This window comes from Euprymna scolopes, chromosome 44, assembly GCF_053919585.1.
Source record: "Euprymna scolopes isolate OS-2025 chromosome 44, ASM5391958v1, whole genome shotgun sequence".
Classification (NCBI taxonomy): domain Eukaryota; kingdom Metazoa; phylum Mollusca; class Cephalopoda; order Sepiida; family Sepiolidae; genus Euprymna; species Euprymna scolopes.
In genome coordinates, this window is record NC_136525.1 from 28025477 (window position 1) to 28051772 (window position 26296).

A 26296-nucleotide genomic window follows, 5' to 3' on the forward strand; every position below is an offset into this window, starting at 1 on the left:
AAATGAATAATAAAAAAAAATGATTTAATTTATTATTGTATTAATCTATCTATTAGTGTTTTAATGGTGGTGGTGGTGGTGGTGTAGATCGTCTGCATAACAATTACCTCCTCATTTTTAAGAGTAGTGGTGGAGGTAGTCCTCCCAAATCTTACATCCGCTTTGCTTTTGTTCTGGAGAGGGGGATAATGTTGTATCGAGATATGGGCAAAAATGGCAGACCCTTTCCCTTCCCAAATAAACAGACCCTTATGCTTCTTAAAAGAGGCTTATCATAATTATTTTTTAGTATATGTCTAAATTTTCATTGTGTTTGAAAGATAACAGACGAAAGTTAATTTCCATAAGGAAAAAATATATATTTACTTGTCAAAAAAATTACAGTGAAAAATAAAATTATTTCGAATTTCAAGTACAAATAAATCAACTTTAAAAATTTCTGGAAAAATAATTATCAGTTTTCTGGAACCATGTCAACGTTTTTAATAAAATCAAACATTATGGCTAAACAACAAACAATGCCATCTTGAAATCAATTTGAAGGCACAAGGGAGATAACTTCAAATAATTCAAACTTTTACAAGATTTTAGAAAACCATTTTAAATATAGGAAGAAGGCCATTAGAAAAAATAAAACTACTTGATCGATTTATGATTTTTGGCGCACAATATTTTCTTTCTGCCATGAGTATGTACATCATACAGATTTTTCTTTTTGTTGTTTTCTCATGGGGGAAAGGGAAGTCTGGACAAGCGCCAAAGACTGAATAACATTTTCATAATAATAGCATTTCCATAAATGAGCAGCAATGGTCCCTTTCTCAGTTTGAAAGGTTCTTACATCCGATACTTATCATGAGTCTTATAACGTTAAATGGGACTCGAACGGAGACGTGCACAATCCTTGTGATAGGATGCTAGCCCAGTCATACTTCTACGCTGATAACCATTTAGACACCTGGACAGCTCCAGTATTCTAAAGTGTTTACCCATCTAAGCACTGACCAAGGTCAACATTGCTTAACTTCAGTGTTCAGACAAAAACCAGTGTAGTCATAAATAATGACGGGAGAATATAAACACAAAAACTGCAATAAGAAGCAATAGTATATTTACCTTCTCTGCGGGAGGTTAGACAGAATGTCAGGTAAAATTTTGAAAAGCCAGTGCAATCTAAAAAATGAACTCTGGTCTAGAAAATCTCTTAGCAGCCCTGTCAGCATTATTCGGTAAGGGAACTTCAGACGATTAGCAATAAACTACTCCCTTCTCAAAGAGAGAAGGTAAAACTTAGGTAGGTGAACCTCTTAGGATTGGACAGAACCATATCCTCAGACTGACAGCAATAAAGCCACTGCTTGAGTAATTTGTCGACTGGTAATACCTACTCAAGCTGTGCAAGATAAGTTTCAACAGTTGAATAAAAAAAACAACAGATAAAAATTGATAATGACGTTAATACTTACTTTAATCGTTTGATGATATTTGACCAAGACCATGAATTAAATATTTTAACTTTTGTAAAAGTATCAAAAGAAAATTCAGTTCGTTGTTCAGAATAAAAGTTAAAAATGGGCCATGTTTTTTAAAACTATCAGTTCAAATTCACAGTGACAAAAACAAAAACAACTATAAAATGACCTTAAAACTGTAAATATATGTAAGTACATATAGATATATATATAAGTATATGTAAGCATATCTTTATCAAGAGAAAGCTGACAATCCTTTAAGTAGATTTATCTCACAAAAAGATAAGGTTGGTTTGACTTTAAACAACTGTGGATTCCATCTTTCCAAAACTTTTCCATTCAACTCCAGTAAAAAAAAAAAAAAAAAAAAAATGGACAAAGCATTAAAATTACTCAATTTCTTTGTGTAGAATAACAGAAATTTGGATTATTATTTCACATTTCAAACTATGTAACCAGGGATGTGGGTATTTATTTATCTCCTCCCCAGGTGGTGAGACACAAGGTCAAGTGTTGGTTTGATGAAAGTGTTTCTTCAATTTATATCATTAACCACTTAGCCACCTGTGATGGCAATGGCAAAAAAGCTGAAATCGAGATGAATTCCCAACCTGGGGTCAAGCTCCCCCTCCCCCGTGTGTATGGAGAGAGGGGAGCAAAAATAAATTTAAAAAACTTTTTTAAAGAACTCCAATCATAAAGTTTCAACTAAATCAAAATTAAGAGACACCAAAGCATATTTAGAGGAAAGAAACAGGAAGTAATTTTTTGAAGGAAAAAAGTCATCTAACTTCCCTATCCCCATCATAAATTGCTTGATGTCTTAGTCTTCACAACAAAATTAACATTATCAGTTTCAGTTTTCAGAGGGAACTTTCATAAGAAAGTTTTGCTTATGAAAAAAAGTGGATTTCAATCAAAAAGCTGAGAACTCACATCCATGATGTGTTCTAACAATTTAAGTGAAAATCCACGGAAAACGTGAATTACATTTAAAAACAGAGAAATCCCATCCTTATGTAGCTCTTGACCTTTTTCAGGTTTATCCTTTCAGACTTTGGGAATCAGTTGTCAAATTTGGAAACATATACAGAATACTGAACTGAACCCTTTATTCATTACACAGTTGTATATTGTGCTTGTGGTGTAACGATTTGGTTGTTTTATTTTATGGTTTAACAAACTTCTTCAGGTTATTTAACACCGAATCTAGTAATCTTGTAAAAAAATCTATGCTTCAAGTTCTTTATATTTTCAAGTATTTATTCGTTGTGTTTGGTTTGGTTGTTTCGTGGAAGAAAATTGCTGTTTTTATTTGTGACTTTGCAGAACATGACTGAGTTTTGCAAAGAGAAAAGAAAAACAATAGCATCTATGCTCAGTGTATTTTAGGTTAAGAAACCAGTATTTTCAGACAGCCTGATCTGGTAGCAGATGAAGGTGATTGTTTATTACAATCAGTTCTCAGTGGCAGTCTTCTGAAAGTTCAATCCTCATCACAGATAATAACCCAGAATAGCATAAAAATAATATTTCCAGACACTCATAGAACAAGAACAATTTACCCTTGTGAAATAAATAAAAGTTTACTTTGAATCTTATTCAAAATAGATTACAGATACACTCAGCACAGAAGATAACATAACAAAGTAGACATATAAACAGCCTCATGCATTCCCTGTACTGGCCATGATTGCCATACTTGTTGTACCAGTCCAAAGTAACTGTCCAATCCACTCAACTCTGCAACAATGGAATTCTCACAAACAAACAACCACACGTTTTATAAACAAATAATGTTCATTTGTTTTATTTGGATTATTCAGATTACTGTTCTTATCTGAAGTATTATTTTCATGTTTTGTTCAATGCCATTTCCAACCTTCTTCAGATATATCTTTATGAACTTAGGAATCTTTCTGTTATACTCAGCATGCACTCATTCCATCAGCTATGACTAGGTAGAAGTCGTAATTCGCAATTGTATTTTTGAGTGTTGCCTCCACTGAAGATTGGTCCTTCAACCTCCTCGAGGTTGAAGGTTCAATAACTTAGGACTCCATCTGAATAATCCCAATGACATGAATTATCAAACAATCAGAAAAATAATGTTTATTTTTTGGATATTACAAGTGCTACTCGCTTTTCAAACATTGAATGGCAGACTTGTAGAATGAGGGTTTTGCCTGACCAGACCAAAACACACAAGTCCCACTGATATAGTCATACAGCCAAGATCCCCTAAGGACTCAACTTGGCCAGAGAGACACACAGGTTCATTGCTTGGCAACTCTCAGGAGAATTAACTGCTTGCCTTAAATGTCCAACTCTCACTCCTACTTCCCATCTAGAATCTTTTTATCCCTGGCTGATTCTGGCTTTGTTACTGTGATCATCATTTGACCACTCAGATATTGACCACCTGAAACATCCATTCATCTGCCAATAATCTTGGACATTATTTTTCTTGCAAACGTCTCAACATAACTTTCCCATCCAATATGCGGCTTAGTTTTACAACCAAAACATATCTCATGGGTGGTTTGACTCTGGTAAAAGATACTTTCAATTCTGTGTGCTCTCCCTCACCTCCTTATCCTTTGGTTAACCATCTGTCACCTACAAAGTCTACCATTCACCTTTAGGAAAATGAGTACCATTTATAGTATGCAAAAATGTAAACTATTACTTTTCTGAAGCAAGTCAGTCCCAACGTGACTTTTTCCATTCAATAAGGCACTTACTTTTACAAATAAAAGAAACATCCCCAAGGAGGTCTGACTCCGGCCAGAGATACTTTCAGTTCTCTGTGCTATCCTCTAATCCTTTGGCCAAGCATCTATCACCTGCAGCATCTGCCATTTGTATGCATCATCAAAACATGCTTTGCAGTGCATGTTTACAAAAATGTTTACAAAAGCTAATTGATATAATAGCAGTATTTTTCGTTGTTTGGGAATCGGTACAAATTTATGTTGCAACTGTATCTCATCGGATCACTGAATATTTTCTTACATATATAACCTTGGTGATACAACTGGAGCATAGGAAGAGCTAGGATTGATCTGCTAATTAGAAGTGGTTGGTGTAAATTCCATTACTATTAAGTTGACAAGAAAGTTCTTGTGGAATTTTTAATTTGGATTTCAAATGATGTATTTTCACATAAGTTTTCATTATAATACCTTTACATTATATATCATTTTAAAGAACGTTTTTTGCTCAATCCAATCGTTTAAATTTTAATCGTTTCAAAACAATTATATCTTCTTTTCAGAACGTTGAATACAAGATGGAAAAAAAAAAGCAAATTCGCACAAATTTCTTACTACAATTCAAGCTAGGCCGTAAAGCTGCTGAAACAGCTCGCGATATCAATGAAGCGTTTGGCCCAGGGACCAGTAAGTACTCAATGCACATAACAATGGTGATTTAAGAAATTTTATGGCGGCAATGAAAGTCTTGAAGGTGAGCATAGTGGTCAGCCATCAGACATTGACAACGATCAATTAAAAGCCTTAGTTGAAGCCAATCCATCCACAACTGAAAACTTCTGAATTAGATGTAACATATATAATGATTTCCAACTACTTGAGCGATTGAAAAGATAAAAAAAACTTGATAAATGGATGCCTCACAAATTGACAACCAAAAGAAACGATGTTATGGAGTGTTATCTTCCCTTCTTTTACACAACAAGAACGACCTGTTTCTTGACCGGGTAGTGATGAAGCGCCATGACACTTCCGGAAACCAGAGTTGAACCAAGTTGAATGAATTGGGCTACAAAACTCTGCCTCATCCACCATACTCTCCAGACCTCCCACCTACTGACTACCACTTTTTCAAGCATCTTGACAACTTTCTGCATGAAAAATGATTAAAAAATCTAAGTGATATCAAAAACGCTTTCAGCGACTTTATCGCCACCAGAACGCACGATTTTATGTTACTGGTATTGTATTGGTGAAAGTGTGTTGATTCTGATGGTGCTTATTTCAATCAATAAAGTTTTTATTCGAGCTGAGATATGCTCATCTGAATTTAAAAGTTAAAAACTGCAAGAACTTTCTTGTCAACCTGATAACAAACAACCAAGGGAAGAATATCTCGAGTGTGTTTGCGCAGTGTGATAATGTATGGAAGTAAAAATGATGGCCAATGGGGGTTGAGGATATGAGTTGCATGACAAAAAATGCAAAAATGATATGAATGTCTAATGTGAGTCTTAAAGATAGACTTAGATCTGATGGCCGCAAAGGTAGATTAAATCTGGACAGTATAGAAAAATGTGTGCAGAATAAGAATCTTCATTATGGTCATGTTGAAAGAATTGATGAGAGTTCTTTATAGTAGTTAGTAGATGCAGGTGAAGGCCAAAGAATACATGGAAGAAAGTGATGAACCCAAGAGAAAGACCTGGCCAGAGATAGGTTAATTTGGTAGTCAATTAATAAAAAAGCTGCCCAACACATGCCAGCATCTATATTATTTAGATTCTTTGTACTACTATTCTCATCTTGAGTGCATTTTTCACAATGTTTTGGTCGATGTAACCTCCAATACTCTGCAGATGTATCTTGTCGAATTTGGAAATCTTTCTGTTGAACTTTGGCATTTAACACTCCTAAAATTCATATTAGAATTGTCTGCAAGGACCCGTGGTATAGTGGATAAACTATTTGATAGTATTATAGTAAAGTTATACTCATCTGGAGGTTGAAGGTTCAATCTTCAGTGTAGGCAATACAAAATACAACTGCAAATTACTTAGGACTTCAACCCAGTCATGACTGACAGAATGAGATTAAATAACGGGTTCTGTTTGAAATTCTGTGCAGATTTCAGAGTTTGATAGAAAGATTTCTGAGTTTGAGAAGATAATTGTTGTACTCAGATGAAAAAACAAAGATAGTGAGATTATAAATCCATTGATTTAGCACAACAGATAAGAAAGGTGTTGATAACAATTGTTTACAAAAGCTATTTAATATATCAGCAATATTAGAATTAGCCTCCCCACCCTCTTCACCAGTATAATAGACTTTTAGTATGCTATTTCCTGTTAGTTTTACTTAATAGCTACACAAGTGGACAGAAATGAAATTTTAATAGACTGATGACATTTGTGAAATGTACAATTGCTTTTAATTTATTTCCTTTTAATTGAAATATTCACAGACTTCCCAGGGACAACTGTAAGGTCAATTGCTAATGCTACACAGTTTAAACCATTCTTCACAATCATCACTATATATTTATTTAATTGTTCTATTTAAAACTGTTACTCTTCCAAATATACACTCGCCCAACATAACATATACAGTTATCTTGTTGGATTTTAAAAGTCAGACTCAAACAGGATGTAAACTGACAAATTAAACTTTGCTTTTGACAAGCCAATTTTCATTTGGTATTGTTGAGCCATATTATTGAAAATATAATAATGTATTTTGCTACAATGCTATGCTGTTTAAGTTGACCTTGTACTCAGTATAACACGAAACACAATGTTCGACTAACTTTGAATAACTCAGATACTAATGGAGATCCCAAGATAAATTTAGATTTTTTTTTATATATATTTTATATCTTTATATAAAACTAGCTGTACCCTGCCACGCGTTGCTGGATGAAAAAGTTCCAAAATGAAGAAATGCATGCTTAATTTCCCATTTTGTATGGGTACACAGTTTTTGTTGTTCCATTTTCTTAGCTGATATAGAGAGTTTTTGGCTAGGTGACTCTTGAACATGTAACATAAATTGTCGATGTGAAAAAACAGTCAGTGAATAGCTGTAAGACCCACAATTGTAAAGATTGTTCCCTTAGCTTTGTTGATGGTTATTGCAAATGACACTAAATTGGAAAGTGCAGTTTCCTAAAGTGTAATGGTGTATCCAGTGGAATCATAGGAATGCATGGAATGAAGATATATTCACCCTTTAAAGGTCCTGTTAAGATTGTTGTTTCTCTGATATTGTTTTTTAATTTTTTCACTGCAAGCCATGTGCCATTGCAAAGCTTGGATTGGTTTATATTTCACAACATGATAATTAGTATGCCAATTTTCAATTTCAGTACATGCGGTGGCATCCCTGACAATTCCAGCTGTTGGATAATTAATCACTTTATCTGCTTCCACAACAGCGTCGATGGATTTGTATTTGACTACTTCATTTGGAATTTTATGTTGAATAATAGCGTTAAGTTCATGGACGTCTTTGTATTGAGCTACAAGAATAGCTCATTCAGTCAGTCAAGTGGAATTCATATAATTAATTTGAATATCTGGAAAAACCTTTTTAACCAACTCTTCTTTTAATGTAATAAAATTACAGAAGTTAAAAATCAAAGAATTTCGCTGTTAACTCGGATCAGCCGGCACTTTTCCATACGCAATTTCACACAAGTGATGCAAAAATTTCTGTGCGGATTGAGCAGTTTGCAACTGGACACGCATATTTTGAGTTTAGTTTAATGTCTTCACATGGCACCAAAAAGTAGAGTATTTGAGGCAAGCATTTATTTCATCTGCTGGTGTTGATTGAGGAATTGCAGGTAACATTTGCCTGAAATCTCCTGCAAGCAATATTACTGCATTCCCAAATGGTCTGACATTACCCTGCAAATCTTGCAAGGATCGACCAAGAACCTCAAGTGATTTTTTGCATGCCATTGTGAATTCATCCCAAACAATAAGTTTGCATTTTTCCCCATACTGAATGTTTTGGAGATGTTGAACATGAGATTATTGAAAAATTGAATGTTTAATAGTAGTTTCAAAGTAGAATAAGTAGTTCTTCTACTTGGTTGCAAGGTCACAGGTATTCTGCATGCAGCAAGGGCTAAGGCTATGTTATTTTGTCACCGAATGGCTGCCAAAATCAATTTAATTAGAAAGGTTTTACCAGTTACTTCTGGTGCTGTTCAAGGTAGCAGAAATTTCCAAATAACTTCTAATCTCACAGTAAGTAAATTAGGTGACTAAAATAGGATTTATCCATGTTTTGACAATGCCTTATTCACTGTAATTTATTTAGGAGACTAAAATAAGATGAGGGATTAGACATGGACAGATAGAGAGGAAGATATATAGATAGAAAAGAGAAAGTGAGAGGGAAATAGAGAAAATGAAGGAGATAGAGAGAGATAAAGGGATTGAGAGATAGACAGAAAGAGGGAAGAGTTAGAAACAGAGAGGGAGCGAGACAGAGGAAAGGAGAGAAGGGCAGAGAGAGAGAGAGAGAGAGAGAGAGAGAGAGAGAGGGGGGAGTTAGAGAGAGAAAGGGGCTCAAAGAGAAATGAAGAGGGTGATATAGAGAGAAAGAGACAGAGAGATGGATGGAGAGAGATATTGGAAGACAGTGGAAGGGAGAGAAACAGAGGGTGAACTACACTTCACCGTTTTTTTCGTTGATCATTAGAGGAGAAATCCTCCAAGACTGAAGAAATTTTTATTTTTGTTACTATCCAGAGTATCCTTTTTGGAGCTAGATTTTCCACACATTTGAAACCGACTGGGTTATCTGTACTTTCACCTAACAATTTAATAAAAAGAAAGATATTGTAAAACTTGAATTTAATGCGAAAATAGTACGGTACCATAAGTGCATAAGCGCCATTTTATTTTGAATATTTATTTTCCAAATGAATGCTTGAATAAATCCACAATGAATTAAATTTTAAGTGGTATGTAATTATTTTCTCAGCGTTCAGCTTTCACTGGTGCATGACGTCAACAGCCAGATGAAGCCGAGCATTGCTAATGTAATAGTTACAAAGTTATATGAAAGAAATTATAAAGTAAAATTTTAAATGTAGAAACAAAACATCAACAGAAAAAAAAACACTAAAAAAACATTAATTCCATTCATTTGTATTTCTTATTAAATGTTTATATAGAAAATGTCAATTTTTTTGTCAAATAAATAAATTTTAAGTAATTTTTGCAAGAAATAATAGCAACGTCATTAATTTTACGACTTGCCCCAGCGTATTATAAACACCCCAACATCCCCATGTTAAAAACGGCTTTTGGAATATGTCATAAGGGACATAATTACGGATAGCACCGGATACAAAACGGTGTATAAAAGAGCGTCTTGTATTGTCTTGAAGTCAGTCAAGTGGCGCGCACTAGTCCGACCGTCTCGCGTCTTACATTCTCCAAGTGTAGTCAGGATTAACCAAGCTCCCAGGACGAGCGTCCCGCTCACACACGTTAAGTTACCTTTTTCCTTTACCTTCATTTACGCGTATATCAACTTCAAGGCGAGCAGCCATTTTGTATTGTGTATTATTTTGAAGTACGAATAAACCTTTTTGTTACGCATTCCACTCGGCATATTTTGTCATGTTATTATATACCGTCAAAACGGGATATAACAGAATACCCCCCCACAACCTCCCCATGTTAACATGGGGAGGTTGTGGGGGGGGGGAATTCCAAAAGCTTTTCGAGGTTTGTGAGGTGTTTAATGTGAAAACCATTTTTAACATGGGGAGGTTAGGGTGTTTAGAATTCACTGGAGCAAGTCATAAAAATTAACCAGCAACTTTCTTGTTAAAGTATCTTTTTTTATAGTTTAGAAAAAGTGAAATAAACTTTTTTGCATAATTTTTTTTTTTGCAAGTATTTAAACAACAAACAAAATTGGTGTATATATATTGCCGAATTCTGGCAAGTAGTTTTTTTAATTATGATTATTTTGTTATGCCAGGGAGGAACACAAAGAAAATGCAGGAAGGAAAAGAAAACAAATTAATGCAATTTTTTCTATAAAAAACAAAACAAAACAAGATTAAGGGTATACTTATCGATTCGGAATAATGAAAGAAGATTCAATATAAACCGGAAGTATTTCCGGTAAATGGCGTCGGCTGAAATTGGAACCGAAAATAAACGATGTCGAAAAAAGTATTTTTAATATAGTAATATTTTTTACTTTTTAATATTTAAAAACACAGTTGGGTTAGATACAATCATTCTTGCAAAATATGACGAAAAACGGACTTAAAGTTTTCTAGTTTAGTTAAGTTGAACAAACCAGACGTTTCATTTTTATATATAAAACCTAGCATGATGATGGCTCTACACCTAGTGATGGTGCAATTTATTTTCGAAGGTAAAGGTCAAGGTCAAGGTCATAGCCTATGTATATATACTCTCCTACAGCTCACACCACTTGACTGTGATTATGACCAAAATGATGGTCTCCGACCTAGGTATAGTGCACACTATTTTTCAATATCTAAGTCAAATTTTAAGGTCGGGATTTTGCTAGTATATTATATAATATATTTTAATATGTTGCAGACTTTAAGTTTTTACTATATTGAAAAAAATAAAAAACAGCTAGCAGTACCTATATCAATATGAATTATGTAACAGGATGAATACCGTGGGCATATTAATTTTTTGGCAAACTTTACCATTTAAGGGAGGGGAGGCACCAAAACCATACTCGCTAAAAAAAGAGAAAGCATTAAAATTTAAAACTAATGCTTACACCTATTCTAGGACGGGTATTCTATTAGTATATATATGTATGTGTGTTTGTGCGTGTTATATTACAAAACTGAGCAAGAAAAGAACAAATGTCAGAGATAGAGCGACTGTTCATAACTGGACATTAAAAAGTGTCCATAACTGGATATTAAAAATGTCAGTTAAAAAAATGGACAAGAACAAAGTTGAAAATGTTATGCAACAAATAGGTTAAATGATACAATTTAATTTACGGATTTCTTTTATTTATGAGACGTGTTAGATACGTATGGAAAGGACGGGTTAATTGAAAAATGATAAAGTCACATTGGTTGACCACACCTCTGATGTCATAAAGAAAGGAGATTCTCAATATATTGAGACAGGGTTAGAGAATCACAGTCACAGTGATAGAGTCAGTTAGAGATGAGAGTTGGACAGCGACTTAGTTGAGCTAATGCCCTTGGAGGCGAAGGGGGGGAAGAGTAAACCATGTAGTCATACAAGCTTGAATTCTTGAGTCATTAATCAGCCGGCTGATGAATAAAGAATCACCATCTATATTTTGTAACTGTTTGTCTTTGTGTCGTCCTTACAACCAAAAGGTAAATGCGTTTTGTTTTATCATATTCTTGTAAACAAACTTTGTATACCCCCCTCCAAATAATGTGTCCTTTTCTCCATCATAAGTGAAGTATCTCCCTTCTGATGTAAAGAACTGTATCACACATTCCTTCAATAATGAATTCAATCTCTCAGCTCTGTATCGTGTATCGTATATATTTTGTTTAGAGCTATGATAAATTGACTCACATCGTTTCCTGGGTGGAAGGCCTTTTGTTTTCTCATGGCGTCTCAAATCGTTTGTTGATGCATTAGTAATTTGTAATTTTAAGGCAGTTGTCATGGTGTCTATGCCGAGTTGAATTTCCCAAAATGCGTCTTCAGATGATCCGGTCATTAGGTTGAATAGAAGCTGTTTTTGCTCCTTGATTAGCATACACAGTTTGGATTGTGTGAAACCTGTATCGCTGTTCACAGTTATCTTGCTAAACGGTCTGACACCAATTTGTTATATTACAAAACTGAGTGTATGGAAGCAAGAAAATGACAAACAAAAAGGTTGAGTTTAAATTTTTATTTAAAATTAAAATGATCGTAAAATGAACTATTGAATTTGTCAGGATATGTCAGCGACGGGGCATTAGAAGGAATGCTGATTGGCTGTTGATATTTACTCGGCGCCGATCAGTTGATAGTATCAGGCTGTGGTAGGGGCGGCAGCAACAGGAATGTGGCTTTGGTGTTCTGGTGTCTGAAATATGGATGGGATGGCAGCAGCTGCAGTGACGGCGAAAGAGGAATAATCTTAAAAGCTGCTGTCTGGTAGCAAGAGTGCGGTGGTGGCGACTGCAGCAACGGTGAAAGAGGAGTAATCTTAATAGCTGCTGTCGCTAATGAAGAGTTGGTGATTGTGGCTGCTGCTGCTGCTTGCGATGACAGAACAAAATTCACTGCTTGATGTGCTTGACTCATCAACTTGTCGAAAAAGTGGTTGTATTTATACTCGTGTTGAGGACGTAGTTGTAGACAAGGTGGCTTTCAGCGCTGGTCGTCATTTTCATTTTTTTTTTATTTGTGTTTGCTTTTTGTGTTTTAACGTACTGTAGAGAGTTGTCTGTTTGACGTTTGTATTCATGTATGATATCAATTTAGAGCTAAGAAAGTTGTGAATGTGTTCTAGTAGGCATTGTACTGTTACAGTGTTTCATGCGATAATTATTTGTATTTATATGTATTGTCGTAGAGGCATCGGCTGTGATGTTTGTGCTTTGGATTTAACATTTCTTTTGATTAATGGCTTCCTCTGGCGGTTTTCTTTGTTGAGGTGAGCTGTGAATTATTCCGTTGAGGTGGGCATATAAGGAAATGGGTTATGATGTTGTCATGTGCGTTTGGTATGAGAATTTATCTTGTATCGACAAACGGGGTTTGTCTTAACGTTGCCATTATTTTTACTGTCACAGGTTTGGCGAATCTCTCGACAGAGGCAACCTTTCTAGGGCAATTGCTCTTGACATATCAAAGGCCTTTGATAGGGTATGGCATAAAGGCTTACTACACAAGATTTCAAGTTATGGTATAGTTGGAATTCTCTTCTCAATTATTAAATCATTTCTCTCTGATAGGTTCATAAGAGTAGTGGTTGATGGACAGAAATCGAAAACTCTTAGTATTAATGCTGGAGTCCCTCAGGGGTCCATCCTAAGCCCAACTCTCTTCTTGATCTACATCAATGATCTCCCAAAACAGATTATTTGTAAACATTTATGCTGATGATTCTACCATCTATAGCAACACATCAAAGGCAATAAATGACCAAGTTCTCTCTGATTCTCTCTCCTCTGATCTTGAGTACAGTACAATGGGGAAGAGGTGGCTGGTTACTTTTTATGCAACTAAAACAATATATGGTTACTTTTTATGCAACTAAAACAATATATGGTTACTTTTTATGCAACTAAAACCAAGCTTCTATCTTTACATCAATGCTCTGATCCCCATCTGGCATCAATTAAAATAAATGGTTCTCGTATTGGGGAGGCTCCATGTTTTGACAAGCTTCTGGGCTTGACCTTTACTCCTGATCTGAAATGGAACATGTACATCAAATCTGTTGCCAAGATCGCTGGAAAAATGGTGGAATCCTTCTACTGCTGCAGTAGATATCTCACTGCTGATGCAATTCTCTATCTATATAAGAGCCAAGTACATCCTGTTGCTATATCCTGCCTTGACAGAGTTCAAAATAAACTTCGTAGCTTAGTGGGGGATGCCCTTTTCTCTTCCCTGCAATGTCTTTCTCACAGAAGAGATGTTGTGATCCTGTTTCTGCTTTATCGTTATTTCTATGACAAGTGCTTGTCTGAGCTCCAATCTCTGGTCCCCTCTCGGCAAACTTTCATGAAAAACACCCATATAGCTTAAACCACTGTCAATAATTTTCCCCACTGTGCCTACACGGAAACAGATTCCATGAACAAAAACTTCTTTCTTAGAACTGCACGGCTGTGGAACTCTCTTCCATTTGTCTGTTTTCCAGCCGACTATAATTTGGTTGTCTTCAAGTCTAACGTAAACAAATTCTTGATGAACCATACCCTTAAATAATCCAATTTACCAAATTTCTACTACTAACGATTACTATGAAACTATCCCATTAACTACTGTACAGTCAATAACCCTTATCCTCGAGTGGCCTCCAGGCCTTGATAAGTGGTGACCCCTATGTAAAAAAAAAAAAAAACCTCATTTCATTGTATCATTTGCATATCATTTATCTCCATGTAACACCTGTCCTCAAACCTCACTTTTATGCATCATTGCATGCATACATGTGTGATAAACTCTTATTGAAAGACAGTAATAACGCTTCGCTGGTTAGTAATGGCAGAAGTTCCTTGAACTCCATTCACTTCTACCTCTCGCTATCACACTAGAAAAAGGAAAAAAAGAAAAAAAAAGAAAAAAGAAACCTTACCAAATTGCTTATTCAAAACATTCCTATATTCACCGGTTTCAAGTTAAATTCCATTCAACCACAATATCCAACAAGATAAACTAGGTGATGTCCTGCCACCAGTTGCAGGTATTTCACTATGATAATTCTGCCGGAGTAGTTCCAAATCCAGCATAACCTTTTGCCTACTTATCCCCAAATTAAATCAACTTACATTCTCTATTCTATATAATTAAAATGGTAGATGTGTGTGAAAATATTTAACCGATAAACTTCTAAACTACTCGCCACATAACACTGAAATTAACAGGACATAGTAATCATACACAAAGGATGGTTTATAACGACTAAAATCTTTGGATGGATGAATAATGCATACAAAAATATGTCAGCAAATTGAAATATAATTCAATGTTCATCTCAACTTGCCAACATATTTTTATTACTTTTGCGCATGCGCAAATTCATTAATAGCTTGAAGTGGTTTAATTAAAAATTTTTTTTATCTATCTGTTGATAGCTCAAATAGTAGGGAATGTGGCTAGACCACTAATGGTTTTGATTTCGATTTTCGCATCTAAATCATTTTTTTTATTTGAAACTTTTGAAATCTATATATTTATTCATAAAGTAGCAGTAGTGTGTGTGTGTGTGTGTGTGTGTGTGTGTGTGTGTGTCTACAACTCTCCTACAGCCTACACCACTGAACTGATCATGACCAAACCTGGTATGGTGATGGTCCACCACCCTAGAGATGGTGCACACCATTTTCCAAGATTAAGGTCAAAGTCATAGCATATGTATATATACTCTCCTACAGCCCACACCAATCATGACCAAACCTGACATGATGGTCTCGGCGTTAGGGATGGTGCACACCAATTTTCAAGGTCAAAGTTAAAGGTCTAGGTTATATTTGGTGCGGTTCTTCATAAACTCACCCACTTAGGGAAGGTAGTAAACCCGAACTTGATGTGCACCATCCTTAGATGGAGGAGTTTATGAAGAGTTGCACCAATTATGAACTTAACTTTTGACCTTGAAAAATTTAACCACTATATTTAATACCGAGCAACGCTAGGTATTCTGCTAGTGTATATAAATATACTTTCTAATAAATTAAAATATATCTATATATATAGATATATTTTAATTTATTAGAAGGTATAAGATGTCTATTCTATATATATATATATATATTTTGAGAATTTTATTTTTAAATAAAAAATAAATAAGTAAAACAGAAAGGCTCAGTAAAAAAGAAAAAAATTGTAAAATTTATTTTAAAACGGATTTAAGATTTTTTCCAATATTTGTGAATTTGAGCGGTTTATTTGAATTCAGCAGACGACCTTTTTGAGCTTTCTCATTGGCTGTTTTGTGTCACGTGATGTAAACAAAAGAAAAACAGAGTTTTCGTTTTAAGCTAAATCAACAAATTTTATCAGATTGGAAAATATTTCTGAACTGATCGGTTCGGATTTTTTTCTGCTCTCCGGAGAAAATATCGATACCCTTTTAAAATGTTTTCTTCATTAAAATCTTTCTAGAAATGTAGCAAAGGGCCGAGACAAATTGTTCTCAAATAATTGATTGAATTTCGAATCTAGAATTCTCTGTAAAAAAACTTAAATATTTTGACAGAGTCAAAATATTAAGAATTTGTTTTAAAATATTTTGGGAGAAATCCAAAATATTTCAGTGAATTTTGAAATAAGATTCCAGAGGAATTTTATTTTATTTTTCGGATAAAAAATCCGATATATATATTTTGTAGTCTAAAATGACTAAATTGAAAAAAGAGAAATTTATTATTTTTCCCTGAGGGAAATATTTTTCGGATAGAGATCCGATATATATATTTTGAAGTCAGAGTGACTAGATTTAAAAAGAAGAAATATTAATTATTTATCGAAGAGATAAATAATAAATTAAAAAGAATTTAAGAGAATTGAAACAAGGATTGTTTCAGAATATTCTCTAAAAAAGAAATTTATGTAGGTTTTCTTGAGTTCGAAAGAATTTTAATTTTTAAATATAATAAAAAAGAATATTAAAAGCTACATTCTCCTATTTAGGCTCTTTTTTTCAGCTATTTCCTTTTCAGATTCATAACCAAATTTTTCCCGAGAAAAAGATGCCTCTGAATTTGTTTTTTCATAAAATTGCCGCTGTCTGGCAAGATTTCAAAGGAAGAAGAATAAAAAAAGAAACCAATGAACTTTTTTCTATAGACTTTTCTACAAATTTTAAGAAAAAAAAAGAACTCTCCATGAAAGAAATTATTTCTTGCATTATTGTACAGCTTATTTGCTTTAAAAGCACAGAAAGTCTTATGCTGTTAAAAAAAGAAAATGTTGTCTGCTTATTATAAAAAAAGCGTGAAAACTCAAACTGTGAGTAATATATTTTTTTCCTTTTGTGTGTTAAAAAGAATTTTTTTGAAAATCGCATATGGACAAGTATGCATTGTTAAATTTATTTTGTACATTTATTTTATGTAAATTTGTTTTTTTTGTCTTTAAAATAAATTCCTTGTTTCTCTTTTACACGAATTATTTAATTATTTAAGCGATTTATATATTCATATTATTCCACTACAGAGAAGCAATAGATGGACTTGTTTGTTGCTTACAGCTTAAAAATGCTAAAATTTTTAAGTTTTCTCAATATATATATATATATATATATATATATATATATATATATATATAATAGAAGTTCTGTAATAATAAATACAAAATCTGCATGAATTAAAATATATTTAAGCGTATTTTACAACTAGACAAGCCCCCCCCTGCTAATCCATAACAAAGAGCAATGTGTATTAATTTGTCAATGTATATCCGTCCTATCAACTCAATATAATTAAAAGAAAAAAAGAAAAAGAATCAAAGTTGAGTTTGATGGCTTTTTTCTTCTTTACATCATTAGAAATAACTCATTTTTTTTATGTCATCAGAAATAACTCATTTTTTTTTTCCAACTCGTCATAATTGAAATATAAAAAAAAAAAAATAGGCATGGCCAAAACGGAAGGAGGGGATAATTAATTTTTTGACGGAGCCTCTCTTTAAAAAATCTACCAAAAATCAAGTAATCATTCAACCGATACAAAATTTTCACCTATTATTAAATGAAGAATGAACTTTATAATGGTGTACTTTTTTTTTCATAATCGATATTTTCCTTTTTGTTTACAAGCCCTCCATCTTTATTTGTAAATAGCAAGGCCACCTGGCGTTGCCTTGGGACAGTATAAGACAATGAGAAAAATTTTGAACATGCCTGTTATACAGGAATTTTTGATGTCTAATATCATTTGCCACCATGAGCAAAGAAATATTTTACCTACCCTAGGACGGATATGGAATAATTGTACCTTCATTGGAAAGGAAATTTACAGCACGTATGTGGAAATTTACAGCACGTATGTGGAAAAAAATTCCTTACCTAGGGCGGGTTATGTACAACACATATTTAAAATTATTTAAATAAGTTTCTGTTGTGTTCAATTTTTGGTATGTCACAGGTAAGAGTGTGTTTGTTTTTTGTTTTTTTTACATAGGCATCACCACTTATTAAGGCCAAGAGGCCACTCGAGGATAAGGCTTAAAGAGTGTACAATAGAAATTCGACAATATAGTAATCATTAGTAATGGAAATTTGGTAAATTTGTTAACAAGTGGAACAGCTCATTAAGAACTTGTTTATGTTAGACTTGAAGACAACCATATTGTAGTCAGCTGGAAAGCAGGAAAACAGAAGACAATTCTAGAGGCGTGCAGTTCTAAGAAAGAAGCTTTGTTCATGGAATCTACATTTAGGTTTAGGCACAGATAAAGAATGGGGGGAATTATTGATAGTGTTTTCTGCTAGACGAGTGTTTCTTGTGAAAGTTTGGCGAGGGGGGACCATAGATTGAAGCTCAGTCGAACACTTTCCATGAAAATACGATACAGCAGAGACAAACACGCAAAATCTCTTCTGTGAGATAGAGGTTGCAAGGAAGAGAAAAGGACATATCCTACGAGGCTACAAAGTACAAGTCCTTTCTAGCAGCTCTTGCCCAGATGGGGCAACAGTATTCCATCCTTGGACATACCTGGCTCTTATATATAGAGAGAATTGCATCAGCAGTAAAATATCTACTGGATCGATAGAAGGATCCCACCATTTTTCCAGCAGCCTTGGCAACAGATTTGATGTATGTGTTCCATTTAAGATCAGGAGTAAAGCTAAAGCCCAAAAGCTTGTCAAAACTTGAGGCCTCCTCAAGACGAGAACCATTCATTTCAATTGATGCCAGATGTGGATCAGAACGTTGATGATGTAAAGAGAGAAGCTTGGTTTTAGATGCATTAAAAGTAACCAGCCACTCCTTTCTCCATTGTACCACGTGCTCAAGATCAGAGGAGAGAGAATCGGAGAGAACTTGGTCATTTACTGTCTTAGATGTGCTACCATAAATGGTAGTGTCATCAGCATAAATGTCTACGAATGATGTAACGATGTGATTTGGAAGATCATTAATATAGATCAGGAAAAGAGTTGGGCCCAGGATGGACCCCTGAGGGACTCCAGCGTTAATACTGTGAGCTTTTGATTTTTGCCCATCAACTACTACTCTTATGAACCTATCAGAAAGAAATGATTTAATAATTGAGAAGACATTTCCAGCTATTCCATAGCTAGAGATCTTGTGAAGTAAACCTTTATGCCATACCCTATCAAAGGCCTTTGATATGTCAAGAGCAATTGCCCTAGAAAGGTTGCCTCTGTCGAGAGATTCGCCAAACCATATGAGATATAACTGTAAGCACATCTGCTGTAGATCTAGCAGAATGGAAACCATATTGTGTGTCACTAAGAAGGTTATTTTTGCTGAGATGGTTGATTACTTCTGTATTTAACACAGATTCCAGCAACTTACTCATGACGCACAGGAGACTTATTGGTCTGTACTGAGAGGGGGATGAGCGATCACCTGAATTCTTAAATACAGGGCATACTGATGAGATTTTCCAGGGTGATAGGAAACAATTCTCCTTAAGACAACATTTAAACAGTTTTGTAAACATGGGCGCTAGTTCTGGTTGAATTTTTTTTAGTACTATAATTGGAATACCGTCAGGGCAGGTTGCTTTACTGGAATCAAGGTTTTTGATTAGCTTGGCAACATCACGTACATATATATGTATATCACATAGTGTATTTTCTGATACAGGAGGAAATATTGGGGTTGGCGGCCTTGGTCACAAAGGGTAGAATTAGCTGCAAAGTTCTTGGCAAAGAGTTTGGCTTTGTCTGATGCTGACGAGATTACCTCAGGTCCATTGATGATAGTTGGGATAGAGCACATGCTTCTGTTCAGGATTCTGTTATCTATTTGCCAAAACTGGTGGGAACCAAGCCGCTGCTCAGCTACTTTGGACTTGACGGACTGAGCATACAACTCTCTTGCATTCTTTATTACTTTCTTACAAGTGGCAGTTCTGAAAGCAGCTTTAGTTTCCATACATCTATTACGTTGGAAGTAGTGGAAAAAGTGATTTCTGTGCGCAGTGGCACATTCTGGAGAGAAACATGGCTGGCTGTTAGGTTTTTGCTGGAACTTTTTCGAGGGTATGAAACGGTCTATATCTACAATTAACCATTCCGTCAGGTCTGATACTATAGAGGACACATCCTTTTTAAACATGGAACGTAGATGTAGATCTGATAGAAATATATGGAAGCTATCTCAGTCAGCCATAGTGTATCGATATACTGTATGACGGAGAGGTACGTCTTGGGACTTATTACATTTAATTTTTATCTTAATTGATACAACTGAGTGATCGGAAGATCCAAGAGGAGACAGAACAGAAACTGAACATATTTCGGCAAGTTGTGAGAAAAAGGTCTAGTAGACTCGCACACTGGCCGTCATTGTCGGGCACACAGGTGGGTTCGTGAACAATCTGAGTGAGGTCATAAGCAATGAAGAAATCATAACAGAACCTCCCCTCATCATCGGTCTTGTTTGAGTGGGTCAACCATTCCACATTGTAAACATTGAAGTCTCCACATACGTGAATGTTAGCTGAAGGATAAGCAGATAGGACTTGGTCAATTTTCTCAGATATGCTTTAAAGATAGTAACTCCGCTGTTATGGGAGCAATAGAGAGTAAATATAAATGCAGTAGTGTGAGCTAGTGCAACCCGGAAGCACGTATAGGGTAAGTTGGGATCTGCTCTGGAGATGTCCCTACCACATGAAAAGTCATCTTTACTATAGGCACATATTCCATACCCATGGCGATCTTGGGGGTCAGATTTGGAAGTTACGTTAGTGTATCCTTTAATTACGAACTCATCTAATTTAAATTTAAAAACATCAGAAAAAAAAAGAAAAAAAAAAGACATCTCACACCACGATTCGAACCCAAGAGGTTTCGATAACGAACCAAGGCGCTAATCAACTGAGCTAACGCGAGGTACATGAAACTTAGTCAGTTTTTCAACTATTTTAAGTAACGACGTCATCTGGCACATGCGTAGAACCGGTCGTCATCACGAGAGGACATTTTTTGAAAAAAATGCACGTCTTTGGCCAATTTTTCGATACATTTCGTGAGAAGGATGGAGCTTCAATATGATACCGAGTTTGTGAATTTTTGTTGTGTCTGTCAAAAGTTTTTTTTATTTAGATATATATGTATATATATATATATATATCTATATTTTTATAAAGTAATAGGGTTCGTGTGTTTCTGTCTGTGTGTACAGCTCTCCATCATCAACGAAATATAAAGGAGGTAAGAGGGTAGATCTCTCCCGGTAGAGAAACATTAGAACCCATTTTAGGATGTTGCTGTTATAGGAGACATAAGAATCTATGCCTAATTTCTTTATATACTAGTCTACAAACCACCCCCATATCGAATGACTTATGCTCATTTGCATATCACATTATATTAAATCTCTTTAACTAATTACCTCGACCTTATTACATATTGGAAATATTCTAATCATTTCAACTGTACTATTTACAAAATCTATTTAACATTTAATTATTTAATATATTTTCATTTAATTTTATATTCGATTTATTTCACTTTACGTATATTATCAAAACAATTCATTGGCGAGCAAAGCTTTATGTTTTGGGATTGTATTGAAAATGTAATGGAAATTTCAATTTCGTTCCGTTTTAATCTTTTATATTTTACTTGCCAATATAATTGAAAGAATACAATTCAACTATCGTAATTTTATATAAATAAACAAAAACAAATATTTTAAAATAAAACTTTATTAAAAAATAAATAATTTTATTTTTAAATGAAAAAAATCAATTTAGTAAAATAATTGTATTAAACACCCCCAGCCTTGTCAGCAAACCTGTAAACCTATAAAAGTTTACATTTCGAATGTAAACAGTGATTTTTCGATTTTGTTAGCGCTTGCCGCAATTAAACACAATTAAAACGGAACTAACTTTATTTCCATTCTATTTTTTAAACAACCCCCAAAACATAACGCTCTCTTCCAGTTATAGCCAATTTTTTTTTAATTAAATAAAACAGGTCAAAATAAACAGATAAGCGCATTTTCTTTTACATTTTTCTTACAACCATTGTCATTTAACTAACTGCAGGATATCGTTACTTTTGTGGGGTTGTTTTGAAAATGGCACGGAGATTATAATTTCGTTCCAATTTAATCTTTCTGGTCGAGCCTATTTCGAAAGCCTGTTTATCATAGATTTGAACTACAAATAATTTATTACATTTTGATTATTACTATCTTAAGACTTAAAGCTTATATTTATTTCATTTTTCTATTTATATATTGAATTAGTTATTTCCAGTCTTATTTAAACTTAGTGCTTTCTTTAAACCGGATGAACCTTTTATAAAAATATGAGTTTAACGTAAAGAACACGAACAAGGTTTTATTCAACTGAATTTCTTCCAGTTTACTAACAAAATATATAAATTTAAAAGAGATATAAATAATAAAATAAAAAGGTTATGTAATTTAAAAGAAATACACGTACTCACAAAAGCAGAACTTTTTTTTACACATTTTTTTCTTTAAAACCATAACAATGAGACTAACAATTACCTAGATCTTAGTAATTATTTGTTTTAATAGAACTGTTTTAATTGTACTGTTTACTTAGTTAACCTAAGTTGGTATTACATTTATTTTACATTTACTTTTTTTTTTAATTATTACTTTTAGACTGTGGCGTTTACACCCGGGAGTAATGAGTCACACGTAGGTCGCTTTTATTCATTCCTTTTGGTCAAGATCAAAGTGTAGTATCTGTTCCGACAGATGCTGCACTTAATATGATTTGTACCAGTCAATGGAGGGGAAACCCTCTATACTGGGACAATTATTATTTTTGGTAACCAGAGTGACCCCTTTTAGGGGAGCTGGTTTTTACCTCACATTAAAAACGGCCTTGTGCCTAATTTGCTCAGTGGGGGAGCAAATAAATACCATCTGTTCCGGCAGATGCTGCACTTAAGATAATTTGTACCAGTCAATGGAGGGGAAACCCTCTATACTGGGACAATTATTATTTTTGGTAACCAGAGTGCCCCCTTTTTGCCTACTTTTAGGGGAGCTGGTTTTTACCTCACATTAAAAACGGCCTTGTGCCTAATTTGCTCAGTGGGGGAGCAAATAAATACCATCTGTTCCGGCAGATGCTGCACTTAAGATAATTTGTACCAGTCAATGGAGGGGAAACCCTCTATACTGGGACAATTATTATTTTTGGTAACCAGAGTGCCCCCTTTTTGCCTACTTTTAGGGGAGCTGGTTTTTACCTCACATTAAAAACGGCCTTGTGCCTAATTTGCTCAGTGGGGGAGCAAATAAATACCATCTGTTCTTCAGATGCTGCACTTAAGATAATTTGTACCAGTCAATGGAGGGGAAACCCTCTATACTGGGACAATTATTATTTTTGGTAACCAGAGTGCCCCCTTTTTGCCTACTTTTAGGGGAGCTGGTTTTTACCTCACATTAAAAACGGCCTTGTGCCTAATTTGCTCAGTGGGGGAGCAAATAAACACCATTTGTTCTTCAGATGCTGCACTTCATTTTCTTGTTCTCTTTCGGTGGAGGAGAAATCCTTCACGACTGAGATAATTTTTATTTTTGTACCTTTTCTCCACGTTAAAAAACGACCCTGGTGTCTAACTCTGTCCCGTGGGGAGGCATAGTAAATAGGTACAATATAATTGTTTATAATTGTACTATTCAGAAATATTATTTATAGTTCGTCCATTTCAGTTAGTATACATTTCCTTTACGCTTAATTAATTTACAATCATTAATATCGTTAAACAATTCCGTTTAAAACCGAAATTATGCCACCCAAACGAAGTAGAAACGAAAGTGAGGAAGAAAGAATGGAAAGATTGGAAGCTAATAGACTAAGAGTTGCTGCAATTCGCTCCAATGAAAACAATTCAGATAGAGAAAGACGTCTAGAACTTAACAGGATACGTCAAAGAGAAAGGAGAGCAAGACTGTCAGATTTGGAAAGAGAAACCCAACGTGAAGCTGACAGAACTAGACATGCTGTAAGGCGGTTAAATTCATCACAAGATGAAATTCAAGAAAGGCAAAGATATGCACTGGAAAGAGAAGCAATATTACGATCGAATGAATTATATGAGGTAAGTAGACGTACACAAGGTGAGTTGAGAGTGGCTCAACGACATCAGAATGAATCGGAAACCCAACGAAGCTTTCGCCTATACCAAGGGCAACAACGAGAGGCTGCATGGAGAGAGAGTATGACTTTGCCCCAGCAATTGACAGAAAACGAGGCAGCTAGACAACGAATGACTGCTTTGAGACACCATGAAATAGAACACTGCAATAGAAAAGGATTGCTCTACAACAAAAATGACTCTCTCACTACAGCTGATATAGGAAAAATGGACAAAGTATGTCAACATTGCTCAGCTGTAAAATTTAAAGGAGAAACCCCTGGTTGTTGTTGTTCTTCTGGCAAAGTTGTGCTTGATAGCTTTCCACCACTGCCTCAGTTGCTTCAAGATTTGCTCTCCGGCAATGGTCCCATCTCTAAAGATTTTCTGCAAAATCTACGCAGTTATAACAATTGTTTTGCAATGACATCATTTGGTCACAAAATTGCGGCAGTACATGGGTGGAATCCTTCTTTTAGAATTCGAGGCCAGGTTTGCCACCAGATTGGGAGTCTTTTACCACCTGAAGATGAAACAGCAAAGTTTATTCAAGTCTACTTCTTGGATAGTCTGGAAGAGGAACTACATAATCGGGGACGTGACAGTAGACTCAATAGAGACATTCTCCAAAGTCTGACTGAATTTTTACATGAGAACAACAGCTTTATTTGTCAGCTGAAAACAACAAAGGAGAGGATTGAAGAAGAACACTTGGTAGAACATAAAGTTGTCATAAGGGAAGACCGAAGGCCGCAAGAAGAGCATCCACAGCGATTCAATGCTCCAACAACAACGTATGAGATTGGAATATTAATGGAGAATGAACCAACAGCTAACCGGGATATTGTCTTGCGTTTTAGAAATGATACATTAAAATGGATCTCCGAACTACATCCCCTCTACGATACTTTAATGTACCTGTTAATGTACCCCTATGGTTCTCCATCTTACAACATCTACATGAAGGCATCCAATGGGCGAAAAGTTACCCAACAGCAATTTTATTCGTACCATTTAATGACTCGGCCTGGAAACTATTTTCTCTGGTACCGAAGGCTATTTCAACAATGGCTGGTGGATGTGTACTGCAAGATTGAAACAGAACGTTTACAGTTCCTGAGGCGTGAGCAACAGACCCTGAGAGCTGACAATTATAGCAACTTGAGAGATTCAATTCTTAGGGAGGATGGGAATCCAGAACAGTTTGGTCAACGAGTTGTACTTCCGGCAACTTATACAGGAGGCCCTCGATACATGTTTGAGCGTCAAAGTGATGCCATGGCATATGTTCGGCGAATGGGCCGAGCCGACCTCTTCATCATGTTCACAACAAATCCAAAGTGGACAGAAATTACAGAAAATTGTCTTCAAGGGCAAGACCCTCAGGATCGTCCAGATATTGTTGCCAGGGTTTTCAGGCAGAAGCTAAAAAAGTTACTTGAATTTATTAAAAAGGGAGGATTTGGCAGGTTGAGGGCTTTCCTGTACAGTATTGAATATCAAAAAAGAGGACTGCCGCATGCACACATCCTCACCTGGCAGGCCCCAGAGGACAAACTTCTACCAGAAAAAATGGATCTCTGCATATCTGCAGAGATCCCTGACAAAGAGGAAGATCCTGATCTTCATGCTAAAGTGATGGCACATATGGTGCATGGACCTTGTGGACCATTTAATCCAAATTGTCCATGTATGATTGACAACAAATGTTCCAAAAAATACCCAAAAGAATTTCTTCAGTGTACCAAGCAAGGCCAAGACTCTTACCCCAAGTACAGGCGAAGAAAACCAGAAGATGGAGGCCAGACTGGTACAATAAGGATGAAGAGAAATGGTCGGTATGTTAATCAAGAAATAACAAACCAGTGGATTGTTCCGTACAACAAGGTCCTCCTTCAGCAGTTCAACGCTCACATTAACGTAGAAATTTGCAGCTCGATCCAAAGCATCAAATATGTCCTCAAATACGTGAATAAAGGATGTGATCAAGCAGTGTTTGAACTACAAAGAACTGATGGAGCAGCTAACCAACAAGGCCAAGTACAAAGTCACATTGTGGATGAGATCCAGCAGTTCCAGAATGCAAGGTAT

The 26296-nt window shown here is 35.1% G+C and overlaps 1 protein-coding gene across 2 annotated transcripts in view; it reads right to left on the bottom strand.

Moving 5' to 3' along the window:
• Window positions 1-26296, bottom strand: part of LOC145268756 (glycerophosphocholine phosphodiesterase GPCPD1-like) — a 138846-nt gene that overhangs the window by 71912 nt on the left and 40638 nt on the right. Inside the window, exon 1 of one of the 2 annotated variants that reach the window (XM_080124353.1) lies at window positions 1467-1621. The exons of the other annotated variant lie outside the window; for it this stretch is intronic. The gene's annotated coding sequence lies outside the window, so the exon portion shown is untranslated. Of the gene's footprint in view, window positions 1-1466; window positions 1622-26296 lie in introns of those variants that run through there. 2 annotated transcript variants of the gene reach the window in all.